Here is a 20,699-nt window from a genome sequence, read left to right as displayed (position 1 = left end):
CAGTGCATGGAGAGTTGGAGAATAGGGATGTTAATTAAATCCCAAGATTTGTACAAACAACTCCTAGCTTGTAATTTTACTATAAATTGTTATATACCACTCTTCATCTCATAAACATTGTCGAAATCCACGCTCTATCGAGATTTCTCATTATTAGTTTCATTCAACTTCTTCATAATGAAAATCAAGTAGTTTCTGCACCATTTTGCAACATTTCTGCACTTAATTACAACACTCTTCATCATAACAACTATTATATCTTCAAGCATCGGAATCAGTAAGTGCGGAATTCGGCTCATGTATGTAATAATTTGGGTGCACAATATTCTAAAAGAGATTGGTGTAGGTCAAGTTACCTATTAGGTTGTTGTGTAACAATGGTGTTGCTATACATATTGCGAACAATCTGGTTTTCCATGAAGGGATGAAACATATTAAAGTTCATTGTCATTTCATTTTATATGAGAGAAAATGCAACAATAACTGATATCTGTTGTGCATGTTCACAATTGTGATCAAGGAAATTTATATCGTGGACCTTTGATCAAAACGACGTCATTTGATGTTTTAAGCTTTAACAGACTCCGTAACGTTTCGTTTCTCATGTTTTAACACAAATTTTAATTTATTTTATGTACAGAATCCTTACGCTTAATGTACATAATTGCATAACATGATGTACATAAACGCATAACACGAGATACATACACATGTTTTTTATTTTACTTATTCTCAAATCTGATTTATTAAATAATTTAGGTCATATAGGCACATAATTTCATAAAATAAGACATAAATTCGTAAAATAAGACACACAATATGTTTTGTATTATACAACTACTAATCAATTTCATGTACAGAATTGCATAACATGATGTACAAAAATGCATAACAGAAGATGAGATACATACACATGTTTTCTATTTTACTTATTCTCATATCTAATTTATGTAAATAATGTATATCCTTTATGCACATGATTTCATAATACAGGACATAAATTCGTAAAATAAGACACACAATATATTTTGTGTTATACAACTACTAATCAATTTCAGGTACATAATTCTTACGCTTAATCTACAGAATTGAATAACATGATGTCCAGAAATGCATAACACGAGATACATACACATGTTTTCTAATTCACTTATTCTCAGATCTGATTTGTGTAAATAATTTATGTCCTATAGGCACATAATTTCATAATACAAGACATAAATTTATAAAATAAGACACACAATATGTTTTGTGTTATAGAACTACTAATCAATTTCAGGTACAGAATCCTTATGCTTAATGTACAAAATTTCATAACATGATGTACAAAAACATATAACACGAGACACATATACATGTTTTACAGTAAAAAATAAAACTTTTGTAACGCGAACTTAACAATAAACGATCGCCATTTAAAATTAATGTTCAAAACAACGTCGTATAGGACTAGGGTCCACAGTATAACGATTGGGTGATCAACTAGTTGACATATTCACAAAAGGGTTGAGCAGGCTAGGTGTTGGACTTCATATGCTCCCATTTGAGGGGAGTGTTAGAGAAAATAAGTGTTGGTTGAGAGAGTTACTCTCAACTACTAGGTTTGAATATTTAAATCTTTGTGGTTGTGGTCTACACTCGGCTTGTATAAGTAGCTAATAGTCCTTGTACATTTATCACAAGATATCACTATCTAACCTTAAAAATGATTGTTTTTATAGTTGAAGATTAAATATTACAATAGGGAAAATGATGATTTTAGTCCGTTAATTGTACCTAAATTGTAGAATTAGTTCATGAATTATTACTCTATACAAATGTTATCTTGTAATTATGTTGAAAGTGACGGTTTCAATCCATTACTTATAGATTTTGCTAATGTTAACAAGAGCAAATTATACTTTTGGTCCTATGACTATAAGGGACGTGTTAATTTTGGTTCGTGACTTTTAATTAAAACTAACAATTTAGTCCTTTAACTACGCTTTTTTTAGCAGATTTAGTCATCCCGGTCAAATCACCGGCCAAATGTCGTCGAAATCTTTTAATCCCTTTTAATTATTTTAATTTGGGGGCAAATTGGTCATTTCCTTCTTCTTCATCCTCCTTCTTGGTTCTTCTTCTCCTGGTCTAGTACAAGGTTCAAACAAGAAAATTAGGATTTTTTTTATCAAACACTAGGAAACCTGAAGTTGCGTGTTTACGTAATATGTTAATAACAATGTGAATGCCTCAAAAAAAAAAAAAAAAAAAAAAAAAAAAAAAAAAAAAAAAAAAAAAAAAAAAAACAATGTGAATGCCTTTGAGCTGCTGAGTTATTGAACCAAGGGTAATTCCTCTAGTTACTCTGCAGATCGGAAACACGGGTTTGGATAGAAACACTATAGCAATTGCGACTACTATGAAGGGCATTGGAAGTGGAATTTACAGGACGGCCAAGGGAAGTATATGTGGAAGAATGGCAACGAGTACGTCGACGAATGGAAAACCGGAATGATTCACGGCAGGGGAAGAGGGTTTAGGCGGCGGCAGGGGCGGAACCAGGACTAAAGAATGCGGGGGGCCAATCACGATTTAAAACTGAATAATGAAATTATATTAATTACTGTTAAATTAGTAATTTCATTTGTTTGGTTCGCTAGAAAATATTTGAAGGGAAATGGAATTGAAATTCCATGAAAAATAAATTCCATGAAAACTAATTCAATTGTTTGGTTGGTGGAAAAGAAATTACTGGGAATATGAATTCCATTGTTTGGTTGGGTTTAGAATGATAAGGAATACATAATATAAATACCAATATGCCCTTAGAAAGATGAATGAATAAATAGGTACCTATGTAATTAAGAAACTTTCATAAGGGTAAAACAGTACACTCATGTTCTTTTTCTTGCCAATCCTTGTGGAAAACAAAATCTCACCCCTTTGCAAAGAATTTATTTTCCTCAACTTTAAGGAATTCATTTTCTAATGGAAAATGTTTTCCATCCAACCAAACAACATAAACCAACATTTTCCTTCACTTTTAAGAAAACATTTTCTATGGAAAATGTTTTCCATCCAACCAAATACTGGTACTAGCTTAGATTTTGCAAATAGACATGATTTTCTTAAGAAAAAATATTACATATACAATTGCAAATACTGGTACTAGCTAGATTATAGGAGATAAAGAATCTGGCCACAGAAACGCAGAGTTTTACATAGTAATATGAAGAAAAACGGTGCCATCCCCTGACAAGTGTAACCCATGGAAAGCACAAATTCCCTTCTGTCCACTCGCTTAGATTTTGTAACCCATGGCAAGCACAAGCACAAATTCCAATTTCCTTTTACTTCATGAGCTCAGCCCGTAAAACCACCGATCACAATTTCAAAAAAAAAAAAATTTGAATGGGACAAGGGGGCCAAAAAGAAATCATTGTAGTATTAATAAAATAAAATAAAATTGGGGGGGGGGGGGGGGGGGGGGGGGAGGGCAAGTGCCCCCTGCAATATATATGTGCCTCCGCCCCTGGGCGGCGGCTTATTCGGCCACAAGCTAGCTACGCCATTAATGGCGGAAGAGAATTGCGGAGCAGTTATGAGGAAGAGGGCATCACACATAGCATGTATAACGCTGCTAAGATTGAGGGAAGATGCATACAAATATCTAGTGTTTGGAAAATTTCATTGGCAATTTGCAGTTTGTAAATTTCACCCATCTCGCAGTTCTGATTTGTCATTGGCAAATTTCTAGTGTTTGGTTTTTTATTGTTTTTTTTTATTATTCAATTACAGCATCGATAAAATAATTTTTGAATTTGTATAAAAACCATTACACCGTTCTAGAATTGCATCTGCACACCTCTCTGTTTTTTTTTTTTTTTTTTTTTTTGCTCTAGTTGGGCATTTGAAGAAGAACCAAGAAGAATGTTGAGGATTTTAGAAATTAGGGTTCTTCTTTGCTTCACATAGACTCCAGCAACAATTCCAACAATTTTCAGCTTATTTTTAACACTTAAAATGATCTATTTATCCCCTATATTTAATTTAAAATGAAAACGTATTTCTGGCCAATTTCTAATGGTGATTTGGCCGGGAGGACCAAATCTGCTAAAAAAAACATAGTTAAAGGACTAAATTGTTAGTTTTAAAAGTCACGTACCAAAATTAACACGCCCCTTATAGTCATATGATCAAAAGTGTAATTTGCTAATGTTAACAATTTATTTTGAATTTTCAAATTGATCATTTTACAAATTTTCCCAAATTGCTTAGCTTCTTTGAGTCTTAATCTACTATACTAATAAGAGCCCAAGAGGCCTATAATGGGTAGAAAAAAAGGCGGTCAAATTTTTTAATCAAATAAATGGCTCATATTGATCAGATTTTAATTTTTCCTTAAGATTTTCTAATTTATCCTTAATGAATATGATTATCCGTTAAATTTTCCGTTAAATATTATCTTTTCCGTTAATTTCTGTTAGTTCACCGTTAACTTACTCATTAATTTCAATAAGAAAGGTCTTTGGTTCGAACCACATCTCAATCAAAGTTGGCATAATTAGTACTCTATTTTACTCTTATTAAATTAAAAATAATAATTTAGTAGCTACAACAAAAAATAATACATATGCATCTCTTTAATTTAGAATTATGTGTCTACAATGTCTTTATTCAAAAAAAAAAAAAAATTTATTCATTATCAATAAATTAAATAAGAGAAATAATTTCATTAGTTATATTGTATTTATTTTTCTCCAATATAAAAATTCTTTACATTCAAATTCATCAATTGATTATATTCGCTGCATTGTCCCTACAATGTCTTTATTAAAAAATTATTCATTATCAATAAATTAATTAAAAGAAATAATTTTATTAGTTGTATTATCTTTATATTTCTCCAATGTAAAAATTCTTTACATTCAAATTCAATTCATCAATTGATTATATTCACTACATTGTCTATTATCTTTTTTGTGCACTATTTTTTTAATTAAATATCAAAGTTATAATACAAAATAATGCTATATATTTATTTACCAAGTATTTTATTAATACCATGAAAAAATTAAAAAATATATATAATTAATAAAGTCAATCATATTAACTACTTGGGGGATTTGTTGACAAAGAGAGTATTCAAATCACACAACAAATTGAAGTGAGAACTACCTCGCAATGTCCTTGTTTGACAATCAGCAGTTAGCGGTTAGCGGTTAGCGTTAGTGGATTATATTAGCGAATTTGACCAGCGAATTATATCAACGGATGGTAAAAAGATATTTGAAAAAATTAGCTGTTTAGATTAACATGTAAAATGACCTAAGGGTATATAATAATAATAATAATAATAATAATAATAATAATAATAATAATAATAATAATAATAATAATAATAATAATAATAATAATAATAAAGCTATATGGTTTGTGAAGTAATTAATGTTACAATGAAAGCCACAACATCCTTTATTAAAAAAAAAAAAAAAAAAACACAACATTTGAAAAATAAAATAGCTATATATTATATAATCATATAAAAAATGTACTTTTGAAAAATAAAATAGCTATATATTATATAATCATATAAAAAGTGTGTTCAATTAGAGTTTAAATTTACTCATACAAAATTTGAAATTTGTTTTCCAAATGTAATTATCTTAGTTATTATTCGTATTGTGAAAATTATAATATAGATAAAATACAATTAAACATAAATCAATGTAATTATGTAAATTCTATCTATTAAGTTTATTTGAATATGCACATAATTAGAGATTATACTAACCATACAAAATTTTAATTTTAATTTTAATTGTAATTTTGTATTCTATAAAAATAATAAATACTTGATCAATGGAAGCTCAAAATATTATTATATTAAATAATTTAAAATATTTTAATTTTTCTATTTTTATTTATATTTATAATAACATAATTTTATCTCGTGCATCGCGCGGGTGAATTACTAGTAATAATAATAATAATAATAATAATAATAATAATAATAATAATAATAATAATAATAATAATAATAATAATAATAATAATAATAATAATAATAATAATAATAATAATTGTTTTTAAAAAATAAAAAATAAAAAAAGTATAATTAAGCCAATCATATTAACTACTTGGGGGATTTATTGACAAAAAGAGTATTCAAATCACACAATAAAATTGAAGTGGGAAACTATCTCGCAATTTCCTTGTTTGGCAATCAGCAGTTAGCTCTTCAATAATAGTATATATTTAATATTTTATGCCCTAATTTTTGTTTACTCTCTTTTATGTCCTGTATTTGGTTTCAATCATACCTATACAATTATTTCAATTTTGGTCACATGACTATAGAGACTTTGTTAATTTCAGCACCTAACTTTCAAAAGTGTCAATTTAGTACCTTGAGTATGTAATTTTTGTCAATTCTGGTCACTCCGACCACATTGCCGGCCAAATTTGACCGGAAAAATTTAATCCAACATTTGGTCTGTAATCTGTGGGGCAAAATGGTTTTTTGATCCTTTCTCCTAATTGTTGTTGACCAGGTTCGACTTTAGCTTCTCTGGCTTACATATTTCCGCTGAGGTTTTGGCGTCATTATCCAACAACGGACTACCGGAGGACGGCGGCTGGCGGCGCTGCATCGGCAAAACAGCGAATCATTAGTATCCACGGTGCCGCAAGATATTAAGTTTCGGAAAATGCTTGAACCTCTGCCGTCGCCGCCGCCGAAATTGCTCCAGCTCTTACCGAACGTGGAATTCAAGGTTGTTGAGTGCGGCGTGCCACTCTTTTCCTCGTCGTTGCGCTTCTTCTTCACGAACAGCGAGCGAAGGGAGGAGGATTTCTAATCGGCGTCGACGTTGCGCCTTCCGTCATGCAGCTCTTCTTCTTTTTCAAGCTGAACCGGGTCAACAACAATTAGGAGAAAGGATCAAAAGACCATTTTGCCCCTCAGATTATAGACTAAATGTTGGATTAAATTTTTCCGGCCAAATTTGGCCGGAAATTTGGTCAGAGTGACCAAAATTGACAAAAATTACATACTCAAGGTACTAAATTGACACTTTTGAAAGTTAGGTGCTGAAATTAACAAAGCCCCTATAGTCATGTGACCAAAATTGAAATTTTCTCCAATTATAATCAATCTTGGCTATATTATCTTGCATTTGTAAACTTAGATTTGCCTATTTAAATACGCAAATTTAACATTCAATTATCTATGTATGAACAATTCCAATAAAATCTTGCCTTGATATACTTTAAAATACTTATTTAAAAAAAAAAACATTGGACATTATCCCAATCGCGCAATGAGCGTAAAAAACTAGTATATACAATAAGAGTTGAGTGGGCTTGGGATAAGGGTTTCCGGAAGGTGATCGTCCAGAGCGACTCTAAAAAAGTTATCAATTGGATCAATGGGAACCACCATCCTTTAGGTCCTTTGGGTAATGTCATTGAGAGCTGCAAACAGTGAAAAGCTAGAGATTGAGAGATTAACATTCAACATGTGTTGCGGAATAAAATGTGGTGGCGGATGTCTTGGTGAAACACGTGAATAATTGGGACGAGATGATCCACACACACATTTGTGCAAAATCTTTGCTAAATATTGTATTGATTGAGGAACTAAGCAAAAATGATAAGCAAGAGATTACTTAGGATTGAAAATACACAGAATTGTAAGTTTAATATGTTAGTTTATTACAATTTTTTTTGTTTTTGTTTTATGTAAATTACACTTTGATATCTCATTGAGTTCATACCTTAATAGGTAATATATGCAATTTAGTGATTTTAATATGCTATGTAATTATATTTAGTCTAAATAGTATTTAGGGAAAATTGTAATTTATACCCCTTCATAATATGCAATTATCAATGTCACTTCTAAATTATTAGTGGTGTAAATGTTGTCCATCAATGTTAAAAAACGGTACATATATTGTCCATCTGTAGTGTAAATGTTGCCCCTCAATTTTTCTCTTGTACGGTACAGGAGGGACAATATATGTACCGTTTTAAAAATTGATGGGCAACATTTACACCACTAATAATTCAGGAGCGACATTGATAATTGGCATATTATGAAGGGGCATAAAAAACTACAATTTTCCTTAGTATTTAATTTGTATGTATTATTGTATTTAATTTCTTTGGAGGATGCAATCATTTTTTTTACCATATCATGATGTAAGTTTTAGATTTAGTGAAAATTGGATGGATGAGATAATTATATTTATTGGTCTTTAAATGATCAAATAATGAGAAAAAAAATATACGAGATATAATGACATAACCTGAAAATTGCAAATTGCATACACAAAGAAATGATCAAGCATGAATTTGAAATTAGTTGGTATTCTTAATATGCTAAAATATTGAGAGTAAATGGTGCAAATAAAAAATAAATTTATAGTGGTTTAGTTTTTTTTTTTTTTTTTTTTTAAATTATTATGAAAAGGATATGGTGGTTTATATGTAAAAATTAGAGAGAATTTGTAAAAATTATATGAAATGATTAATATGTTTTTTAATAATTTAAAAATTTAAAATAAATTGTTAATAATAATAATAAAATCAAGTAATGTTTTAAAACTGTCATTTTTAACTAATTAAGGAATTTTTTTTTTATATAGAATAATAATTGATCGATGAGTCTATAATTTAAATATAATATTACCATTTTTCCTATCCTATTATAATAAGGACGACGATAAATATATAATAAGTTTCTTTTCCCAATAGAATTAGTCTTTTGTTGACCGCATAACCCACATGTCAGTACCGCGTGATTGTCACGTTTGCTTCATCTCAAAGGCCTCTCAGACATATAAATACCCGTCCTTAACTGTCTTCTTCGATCGCGTTCTAATCTGAATATCTGATTCGCAATGTCTCAAGCCTCTTTCTTATTCTAGAAGGTTTCGGATAGCTATTTCAGATTCAGAGTCATGGATTGGTTTGATTAATTAGTGTTTAGTTATCCTATGCTTGATTTGCTGGAAATTTGGTTTCTGTGTTTATCGGATGCCAAACATGTCTATTTCCAATTACTCATGTTCGTCTGTATGCCTTTCATGTTGATGTTGCTCAGATCGTGGATTTCATGTCAAGTAACAGGGATTCGGATTTGTTCTAGTTGAACGAAATAGATCGGTTTGCTCAATACGCGTTCAGCTTGATTTTCTGGAAATTTAGCGTTTATATTGATTGGTTGCTTAAGATGTCTCTTTTTGATTAGTTATTGTTGGTATGTCTGTGTCATGAATTGATGTGATTCGGATTGTGCATTCGATTTCAGCGGCGAGCTTTCGTATTTCTTTTGGTTGAGAGGCATGGATCCGTTTGACAATACGTGTTTGGTTAACCAATGCTTGATTTTCTGTAAATTTTGGTTTCAGTCGTCTTGATCGGTTGCCAAAGATGTCTATTTCCAGTTACTCATGTTCGTCTGTATGTCTTGTTATGTTGATGTAGCTCAGATCGTGGATTTGATCTCAACTGAAAGATTTTGGCCGTGTTCAAGTTTAACAAATATATTGGTTTGATTTGTACGCCTTCAGTTATCCTATGCTTGGTTTTCTGGAACTTCTCATATATATATATTGATCAGTTGCTAAACATCTGATTTGGATTATTTATTGTTCGTATGTCTTTCATGACTTGGTTTAGTTTGGATTGTGGATTTGATCTCAGCACCAAGCTTTTGGATTTCTTTGGGTTGAACATGGAGTTGGTTTGATTAATTCGTATTTGGTTACCCTGTGCTTGATTTTCTAGATATTTTGGTTCATCTTGATGAGGTGCAAAGATTTCTCCTATCATCTATGTTCGTCTATATGTCTTGTCTAGTTGATGTAGCTCAGATTGTGGATTGGATGTGAACTGCAAGGTTTTGGATTCATTCGGGCTGAAATTGGTTTTATCAATGCTCTTTTCAGCTATCCTATGCTTGATTTTCTTGAAAATTTCTGTTTAATTTTACTCCGTTTGCACATTATTATTCTTTATAGGTCTGTCATCAATTGAAGTTATTGTTTGTTAATCATGGATTATGTTTGTAAATCTTTTTTTGTTGATGCAGATTAGATTGTGGATTTGATACCATCTGCAATGAAACAGAATGGTTTGATCAATACACACTCAGTTATCCTAAGCTTGGTTTTCTTGAAATTTCATATCCTTGTCAATTGTCACTTGGGTTTCTGAGTATTTATTGTTGGTCTGCCTGTCTTGGCTTTGATGGTGTAGTTCAGGTCTTGGATTCAATTTCATCTACAAGGTTTTGGGTTACTTGTTGAATGGCATGGATGGGTTTGATTAAGTAGTTTGGTTTTCTAATTGATCTGTTCCTAAAGATTTCCCCATCCAGTTACTTATTGTTCTGTCTTGGCTTGATGTAATTCAGATCATGGCTTTGATGTCACCTGCAAAGTCTTGGATTCTTGTCCTGGTTGAACAACGTAGATCGGTTTGATTAGTTTATTTTGTCTATTTTAAGCTTGATCTTCTGGAAATTTTGGTTTGTATATGAATTGTTGTGATATCCATTTTCCACTATGTTGATGATCTTTTGAGGTGTAGTTCAACTTGGGGGGTGCACAATGGACTGCAGGTGCAGCAGGGGTCATTGAACTATTTTGTTTAGAAGTGTTTAGCCAAACTTTTCTAATTCTTCAATGCTCTCATTCTCATAATTCTTCCCAAAGTTGATGAATTTTGTAATATGAGGCTCACAGGTTAGCAAGAGGTCTAACGAATGACATAGAGTGGTTTGATTGATAAGATACATTTATCCTATGCTTGATTTTCTTGAAAGTTTGCATTTATATTGATCGGTTGCTTAAGATTTCTGTTTCCGATTATTTATTGTTTGTATGTCTGTCATGACTTGATGTAGTTTCAATCGTGGATTCGAATTCAGCTGCTGCTTTTGGATGCCTTTTGGTTGAACGACATGGATCAAATTGGTAATACTTGTTTGGTTATCTTATGCTCAGTTCTCTATAAATTTTGGTATGTCTTGATCGGTTACTGAGGATGTCTATTTCCAGTTACTTATGCTCGTCTGTATGTCTTGACATGTTGATGTAGCTCATATCATGGATTTGATATCAAGTTCAATGCTCTGGATCTGTTCTAGTTGAGCAAATAGATCAGTTTGATCATTAAGCGTCAATTATCCTATTCTTGGATTTCTGGAAATTGAGTTCTTATTGATCGGTGGCTTTCAATTTCTCTTTCCGATTATGTATTGTTGGTTTGTCTGTCATGTCTTGATGTAATTTGGATCACGGATTTGGTTTCAGCTGAAGCTTACGTGTTGAACAATGTGGATTGGTTTGACAAGCTTGGTTTTATTCCTTCATCACTCATCAGCATGCTTGGTTGAATGATGTGGATCGGTTTGGCAAGCTTTTGGATTTCCCTTCACTAGTAGACACATTTATCTAATTATCTCTCCTTCATCAAATAATCAGTTAAATATTTGTACCTTTGGTCATTTTAATGCTCGGGCTCGTTTCTGGCTTGATGTTCTTTTGAGGTGTAGTTCAACTTGGGGGGTGCACAATGGACTGCAGCAAGGGGTCATTGACCTATTTGGTTTGGAAGTGTTTTGTCAAACTTATTTGGATTTTCAATGCTACTTATAGTTCTTCCCAACTTTGATGAATTTTGTAATATTGTTGCTCACAGGTTAGCAAGAGGTCTAACGAATGTAATTGATCGGTTTGATTGATACGATAAGTTATCATATGCCTGATTTTTTTGAAAGTTTGCGTTTATACTGATTTGTTGCTTATGATGTGGATCGGTTTGGCAAGCTTTCGGATTTCCCTTCACTATTAGATACATTTAATATTTTATTAGATTTAATTTAATTTTGTGGGTAGTTCATTAATCCAATGCTAAGAGATTCCATGTAGAGCAGCCCTGTGATGATCATTAGTGGTTTTATCAAGCTTGGTTCTATTCCTTCTAAAATTTTGTCCATGAATTTTTGGTAGTGATTTCCAAAATTTTATCCACTCTTTTACTATGTATTAATTTAGTAAAATCACATTTCTATTTATTGTTCTGCATAATTGCAGGTCTAGATGTATTGTGTGGTCAGATCTGGACATCTCCGATTTGTGAAAATTTTGGTTTGGTTGTGGTTTTTATTATTATTATTATTATTATTATATTATTATTATTATTATTATTATTATTATTATTATTATTATTATTATTATTATTATTATTGTATTGTATTATTATTATTTTGGGGGGCCTTTTCCCTTTCTCCTTCACTAGTGGATATATCATTGTTTGTTTACTCTTAATTTTTCGGGGTTTCTTTGCGCTTGATGTCCTTTTTAGGTTTAATCCAAGATTGTGTGGCTGATTAACTTAATTCCTAGAGGCAACATATAGAGCCAGTCCGCATTCAGTCATTTGATGATCATTAGTGGCGTGCCTTGTTTGTCCAAAGTTCAGTTTGATGCATCAATGCCCGGTTATCTCTCATTCATCAAGTAATCAGTTAAATATTTGTACCTTTGGCCATATTAATGCTCGGGCTCGATGTTCTTTTGAGGTGTAGTTCAACTTGGGGCGTGCACAATGGACTGCAGCAGGGGGTCATTGACCTATTTGGTTTGGAAGCATTTTCTCAAACTTATCTGGATTTTCAATGCTTCTCATAGTTCTTCCCCACTTTGATGAATTTTGCAATATTGTGGTTCACAGGTTAGCAAGAGGTCTAACGAACGTTATTGATCGGTTTGAATGATACGATAAGTTATCATATTGATCTATTGCTTAATATTTGTTTTTCCGATTATTTATCGTTGGTATGTCTGTCATGACTTGATGTACTTCGGATTGTTGATTCGATTTCTGCTGCTGCTTTTGGATGTGTTTTGGTTGACTGACATGGATCAATTTGATAATACGTGTTTGGTTATCTTAAGCTTGGTTCTCTATAAATTTTGGTATATGTCTTGATCGGTTGCTGAAGATGCCAATTTCCAGTTACTTATGCTCTGTATGTATGTCTTGTAATGTTGATGTTAGCTCAGATCGTGGATTTGGTATCAAGTTCAGGGCTCTGGATATGTTTTAGTTGTGCGAATAGATCGGTTTGATCACTACTTGTTCAGTTATCCTATTCTCAACTTTGAATTTATTTTTACCGATGGCTTTCAATTTCTCTTTCCTATTATGTATTGTTGCTTTGTCTGTCATGACTTGATGTAGTTCAGATCACGGGTTCAGTTTCAGCAGCTAGCTTTCAAGTTGGACTATATGGATTGGCTTGACAAGCTTGGTCCTATTCTTCATTATATAGGATTGAGAATCCTATATAATATTAAATTTGTATTTAAATATTTCTTATCAATCAAATAATCAGTTCATTTGTATTTAAATATTTTTTCTTTTACCATATTCATGATTAATGATTAATGATCAGGTTCTTTTCTCTCTTTATGTTCTTTCGTGGTCTAGTTCAGCTTGGAGGGTGCACAATTAATTGCCAGGGGTTATTGACTTGTTCGGTTTGGAAGTCTTTGTCAAGCTTCTTTACTGATTTTTCAATGCTCTCATTCTTCCTCATTCTCCCCAATTTTGATGAATTTTGTAATATTGTGGCTCATAGGTTAGCAAGAGGTCTTACCTAGGGATATGAGCTAGAGCCCAGAGGGTGCCACTGAGATCAGCCATGATAGTCTTCTAATGATCATCATTACAACATTCTATCTGGAAAAATATTTATCCGATAAGTTTGGTTAATACTCTATGTTCTCTTTCATGCTTGCATTGTTGAATTTTTGGATGTTTTCAGTTCCCTAAAATTTCTCCCTTTTTTTATGTGAACATTTTTCTTGTTTCGCCACCCCACTAATAGGCGCTTTTCTATAATTACATATATATGAATTTAATATTATATAGGATTCTCAGTTCTTTGCATGCTTCTAGGTTTGCTCTAGCTTGGAGTACATGATGGATGAGGGCTTTCAAGAGTAAGGAAAATTTGAAGTCTTAATTCTTGGTTTTTATTGATGGTTTCCTTTTTCTATTGTGTGGTCTAGGGTATTGAGCAAGGAACTTCCAGTGAAGTATAGGTTTGACATATCCTACTTCCAGGAATATAACTACTTCATAGTTTTGTGATTTTATTTTATTGCCATGTTATTGAGGTTTATGGCTCCTAAACTTTAGTCTGGTTTGAGACATCCTTTGGTAATGGCCTCCTGAAGGAACAATGGATGTCCTATTTGAGTTTGACCTACTTGGTGCTAGAGTCCAGTTGTTTATTTCTATGCATCCATCCTATCTGAGTTGAAGGAACCTTTCCTGTTACGGTTTTCTTTGACAATGGGGTTGTAATATGAGCTGATAAACAACTTTTTCAGTTGCAATTTGGGAAGAACATGGAGATGAATCTTTAGTTCTAGCATCTAAATTGGTTGATTGGATGTCCTTTCTTTTCAGTATCTGAATCCATGGAGGAGCCCTTTCCTGTTAGGCATTTCCCTGTTTCTATTGTGTGCTACTCAGCAAGGAACTTCTAAGTTCTAACAAAGAGTAAATTTGACATAATCACCTTCCAGGAATCTATTCACATTGGATGCTAAGTATTGTGATTTTATTTTATTGCCATGTTATTGATGTCTATGGATGCTAAAATTCTGGTTTCATTTGAGACGTCTTTGGTAATCTGCCGCCTGACTCTGGAGATGTCCGATTTGATTTATGACCTACCGGTTGCTAGATTCCAATAATTAATTTCTACTATGCATGTTATTGAGGTAAAATTTTCCTTTGATTGCCAACCCTTGTTTCATTGAGTCTCATGATTAATTTGCCACTTACAATGTCTGGAGACAATTCATATACAGAGTAACTAATTCAACTACTGGGTGTTTAATAGGTACTGTTGATTAACGCGTCCTCTTGCTTGTACTATGTATAGAAGCTTGTTATTGGGAGCATGTATGTGCCCTTTTACCTCAATACTTGTGGTAGATTTGCTGGAGTTAGCAACGGATATTCTTTCTTTCCAACCATTTGAGTATTCTTAATTGATCTGTGAGATTTGTCCTTGCACTTTGGGAAAAAAAATGCAGGATTTAGCAGTGGATATTCTTTCTGGCATCTGAATTAAGTACTCTGTGCCATTTGAGTTGATGGGGGAACCTTTCCTTTACGGCTGACTATGGATTGTTGTGTGTGCTGATTAAGTTCTTTACTTAGCAGTGGTTTTTTGTTCAGCATGTTGGCACTTCTGTGGTTTTTTTCACTTGTTCTCTGCCCTCCTATTTGAAGACTGCTTTCTAGAGAAAAGTTTCGCCTTTGTGAAGACTGCTTTCTAGAGAAAAGTTTCGCCTTTGTGAAGACTGCCTTCCCTGATGACTTTATTCAATTGATGATTGCCTGTCAACAATGTTTAAGTTGTTTATGATTTCTCCTTGTGAAGATGCTCTTAAAGACTTGAAGTACTAGAAGTGGGTTTTGTTCTTACCCTCCTACTTGGACTGCTTTTAGAAGGATGATCTCTCTTTTGTGAAGGCTTCTTTTGCTGATCTTTGAAGTTTAAAGATAGCGCAACTTTGATGATATCTCATTGTTAAGATGTTTTTTGGAGTTTTAGAAAAACTTCATTGATTTGGGGTAATGCACCAAGTAGTTAAATCTTCATTGAATATTCATTTTGGGTGGTTCATGAAAGAGCGATGTGATGATTGCTATTTTTGTTCACAACTCTGCTTCTGGTGCTAAGCTGCTCTTTTAAGCTTTTGTTTTTGTTCACAACTCTGCTTCTGGTGCTAAGCTGCTCTTTTAAGCTTTTGTAGTTTTGCTCACATGATGAAATAAGATTGTATAAATGTTTGCTCGTCAGTTATCACCATTTTGTTTGATATTTATATGGGAATCGGAAATCATTTATGAACTTTTTATTGGTAAATATGTTTTTCATGCTTAGTCTTGCACTCTGTTACTCTTTTGTGAAGTTGAAAATAGCAAAAAAGATACCTATTTATATTGGTTCATAATTTGTGTTATCTTGCAGACTTGTATGTGAATATTTGTCTAAATTTCACGTTTAGCAATAGTGGAAGATCTTTTTGTTTTAGTGTTAAATGACATGTCACACACATAGGTTACTTTCATTACAGCTTATTTGAGTGCTTTAGTTGTTGATTGTGGCCCTTCTGGATAAATAAATATTTTCCTATTTAGAATCTAGATTTATCGGTGACCGCCATAGTTTACTAAAACGTTTTTTTTTTACTCTTTGGATCTTATTCAGTTTTATTATTAATATATAATACCTTCACCTTTTGTTTTCAACTTTTATAGTGTCTTTATGTTTATCCATACACGATTCTGATTGTTCTTAAGAAGTAAATATTTAAAAAATATTTTACTGTTGTTACTTTTCAAATAAAAAATAAAAAAATAAAAAAAATTGAAGCGAGCTTTTAAACAACATCAATTTATTATATACGTAAAGATGAAAAGGTCCCTTAGGCTTTTGTTTTCAATTGTTAAATGTTTTTTCGCTCGGTAAGTTATAATTGATGAATGTTGAATTTGGTAAGGTTTACATTATTTTATGTTAGTACTATTTTGTATAAGTTGGAGATGCATGCTGATTAGTTCTGTTTTTTTTAGTGTTAATTTGGTTTTGCTTTTTAACTCCGCCTGTGAAAGCAGCCGGTCCCAAGCCCGGATAAAGGAGGAGGGGAGAGTTAGGCAGCATTTAATTCAAGTTTTTAAAGGGTGTGTTTGGTTCGCACATGAGTATCGGAATCAGAATGGTCAAATACTTAGTATTGATAATGGGTTTTGGTGAAAATATTTTGTATGTTTGGTAGTAGAGTGGAATGGGAACGATCAGGCTAAGAATGAATAATAATGGGATTAAACCCTTATAAAATAAGAGGATATGTTTTTCTACTAATGGGGTATTTTAAATCCATAGTAGTGTTTTAGAAATCAGTCAACCAAACAATAATAATCACTTTCATACCCATACTTGAGTGGTGAACCTACCAATAAAAAGGTCCCTTAGGCTTTTGTTTTCAATTGTTAAATTCTTATTTTGAAGTCATACAATTGAATAAAAATTATTTTTTCTTCTCAGGTTTACAACTATGGAACCCTCTCATGTTTAAGGTTCAACTTTGTCCAATAAGCCGAGGGTTAGCAGGCTATCTGTGCACCATAACTTTAACAATATTTATAATAATTGTTTTTTCAAAAACTCCTAAAATGATGTGTTGTTTTTTAACGGATAATCATATAATTAAGGATAAATTTAGAAATTTCAATGAAAAATTAAAATTTGAACAATTTGAACTATTCATTTGATTTAATAATTTGACAGACATTTTTTTTATTCATTATAAGCCTAATTTTTTTTTTTACTCTTATTAGTATATAGTATAGTACATATTCACACTTTCTTTTTAAATCTTTATACTTTTCTTTAACTTATTTTTAAACATTAGTCCTTAAAAATAATTTATTAGTATTGTAGTGGTTTTTAACTTTTTTTTTTTCGTACTTTTTGAGTTTTCATGTTGTATTTTTATAATTTCTTATTACCTTTACCTTTTCTTTTTTGAATTATACCATCACTATGTAAAATTCAAGCACGTACCATTAGACCAGGACTATGTGGTCTAATGGTATCCGGATTGGACTTCCATTTGGAAGGTTGTAAGTTCGATACTACAATGTAATAGAGCTAGTAGCATTCAAAAAAAAAAAAAAAAAACTTAATAATAATTTAGAAAAAGATCAAATACGATTCAAAAATTGAATAAAATCTTACTTATCAATTGTTGACGATGACAAGATTTTCCATGTAAACTTTTATTCAAATATAGCATTAATTTGATATATCAATTTAAATTTTTTATAGATTTAAAAAAAAAGTATATATATATATATGTGTGTGTGTGTGCGCGCGCATATGCGTGTGTGTGTGTGTGCAAATATAATTTTATATACCTCTTTGGAGTGACATTGATTTATATACTCGTCATGTTTCAACTGTCAAGTATAGCGCACAGTGCATAGAGAGTTGGAGACTAGGGATGTTAATTAAATTTCAAGATTTGTATGAACAACTCCTAGCTTGTAATTTTACTATAAATTGTTATATACCCCTCTTTATCTCATAAACATTGCCTCTATTGAAATCCACACTCTATCGAGTTCTCTCATTATTAATTTCATTCAACTTCTTCATAATGAAAATCAAGTAGTTTCTGCACCATTTTGCGACATTTCTGCACTTCATAACAACTCTTATATCTTCAAGCATCGGAATCAGTCAAGTGCAGAGTCCAGCTCATGTAATAATTTGGGTGCACAATATTCTAAAAGAGATTGGTGTGGAGGTCAAGTTACTGTTACGAACAATCTGATTTTCCATGAAGGGACAAAACATATTAAAGTTGATTGTCATTTCATTTTTACAACGACGTCGTTTGATGTTTAAGCTTTTACAGACTCCGAAACTTTTCGTTTCTCATGTTTTAACACAAATTTTAATTTATTTTAGGTACAAAATCCTTACGCTTAATGTACAGAATTGCATAACACGAGATACGTACACATGCTTTTTATTTTACTTATTCTTAAATCTGATTTATGTAAATAATTTATTCCATATAGGCACATAATTTCATAATACAAGACATAAATTCGTAAAATAAGACACACAATATATTTTGTATTATACAACTACTAATCAATTTCATGTACAGAATTGCATAACAAAATGTACAAAAATGCATAACACGAGATGAAATACATACACATGTTTTCTATTTTACTTATTCTCATATCTAATTTATGTAAATAATTTATATCCTTTAGGCACATAATTTCATAATACAAGACATAAATTTGTAAAATAAGACACACAATATATTTTGTGTTATACAACTACTATTCAATTTCAAGTACAGAATCCTTACGCTTAATGTACAAAATTGCATAACATGATGTACAAAAATGCATAACACAAGATACATACACATGTTTTCTATTTTAATACGGGATACATACACATGTTTTCTATTTTACTTATTTTCAAATATGATTTGTGTAAATAATTTATGTCCTATAGTCACATAATTTCATTATACTAGACATAAATTCGTAAAATAAGACGCACAATATGTTTTGTGTTATACAACTACTAATCAATTTCAGGTACAGAATCCTTACGCTTAATGTACAGAATTGCATAACATGATGTACAAAACCACATAACACGAGACACATATACATGTTTTACAGTAAAAAAAAAAAAAAAAAAAAAAAAACTTTTGTAACGCGAACTGGACAACAAACAATCGCCGTTTAAAATTAATGTTCAAAACGACGTCGTATAGGACTAGGGTTCACAGTATAACGATTGGGTGATCAATTAGTTGACATATTCACAAAAGGGTTGAACAGGTGTTGGACTTCATATTCTCCCATTTGAGGGGAGTGTTAAAGAAAATAAGTGTTACGTTGGTTGAGAGTGTTACTCTCAACTCTTAGGTTTGAATATTTAAATCTTTGTGGTTGTGGTCTACACTCGGCTTGTATAAGTAGCTAATAGTCCTTGTACATTTATCACAAGATATACAAACATATACATAGTTATGAATCAGGGTTCACTATCTAACCTTAAAAATGATTGTTTTTAATATTTTATAGTTGAAGATTAAATATTACAATAGGGAAAATGAGGATTTTAGTCCGTTAATTGTACCTAAATTATAGACTTAGTTCATGAATTATTACTCTATACAAATGTTCTCTTGTAATTATGTTGAAAGTGACGGTTTCAATCCATTACTTATAAATTTTGTTAATGTTAAAAATTTATTTTCAATTTCCAAATTGATCATTTTACAAAATTTTCCCAAATTGCTTAGGTCCTTTGAGTTTTAATATATACAATAAGAGTTGAGTGGGCTCGGGATAAGGTTTCAGGAAGGTGATCGTCCAGAGCAACTCTAAAAAAGTTATCAATTGGATCAATGGGAACCACCATCCTTTAGGTCCTTTGGGTAATGTCATTGAGAAATGCAAACAGTTAAAAGCTAGAGATTGGGAGGTTAATTTTCAACATGTATTATGGAACAAAATGTGGTGGCGGATGTCTTGGCGAAACACGTGGATGATCCAAACAATAATTGGGATGAGATGATAGTGCCGCCGAGGTTTGTCATGGAAGCTTTGAGCGATGATGCTACTAGGATCCTCAGTCTGCATGTTGTTACTGAAGGGTGCTAGATTTGTCACTGGGCTTGCCCCTCTTTCTTTATCCACACACACATACACACACTACACTTGTGCAAAGGTGTATTGTATTGATTGAGGAGGAACCAAGCAAAAATGATAAGCAAGAGATTACTTAAGATTGAAAATATACAGAATTGTATGTTTAATATGTTAGTTTATTACGGAGTACAATTTTTTTCTTTTTTTTTTGTATGTAAATTACACTTTGATGTCTCATTGAGTTCATACCTTAATAGGTAATATATGCAATTTAGTGATTTTAATATGCTATGTAATTATATTTAGATGTTTATACAAAATTTGAATACAATGAATTACTATTTTAGTCTAAATAGTATTTAGGGAAAATTGTAATTTATGTCCCTCCATAATATGCAATTATCACTGTCACTTCTAAA

The 20,699-nt window shown here is 31.6% G+C and overlaps 4 long non-coding RNA genes across 5 annotated transcripts in view; all 4 read left to right on the top strand.

The window, feature by feature from the left end:
- LOC109154476 overlaps positions 1 to 20,699 on the top strand; it is a 58,972-nt gene that overhangs the window by 15,686 nt on the left and 22,587 nt on the right. The window lies entirely within an intron of this gene.
- LOC109154480 lies at positions 9,408 to 13,093 on the top strand. Its single transcript, XR_002049713.1, has 2 exons — positions 9,408 to 9,482; positions 13,057 to 13,093. It is a non-coding gene; the product is annotated as an uncharacterized LOC109154480 (long non-coding RNA).
- On the top strand, positions 11,459 to 12,952 carry LOC109154479. Its single transcript, XR_002049712.1, has 2 exons — positions 11,459 to 11,675; positions 12,524 to 12,952. It is a non-coding gene; the product is annotated as an uncharacterized LOC109154479 (long non-coding RNA).
- Positions 14,934 to 15,343, top strand: LOC109154488. The gene is made up of 2 exons (XR_002049720.1): positions 14,934 to 15,055; positions 15,111 to 15,343. It is a non-coding gene; the product is annotated as an uncharacterized LOC109154488 (long non-coding RNA).

The sequence above is a fragment of the Ipomoea nil genome, unplaced genomic scaffold (assembly GCF_001879475.1).
Source record: "Ipomoea nil cultivar Tokyo-kokei standard unplaced genomic scaffold, Asagao_1.1 scaffold2647, whole genome shotgun sequence".
NCBI classification, from domain to species: domain Eukaryota; kingdom Viridiplantae; phylum Streptophyta; class Magnoliopsida; order Solanales; family Convolvulaceae; genus Ipomoea; species Ipomoea nil.
The sequence above is the reverse complement of the archived record's forward strand: the minus strand, read 5'-3'. Positions and strand labels throughout refer to the sequence as shown.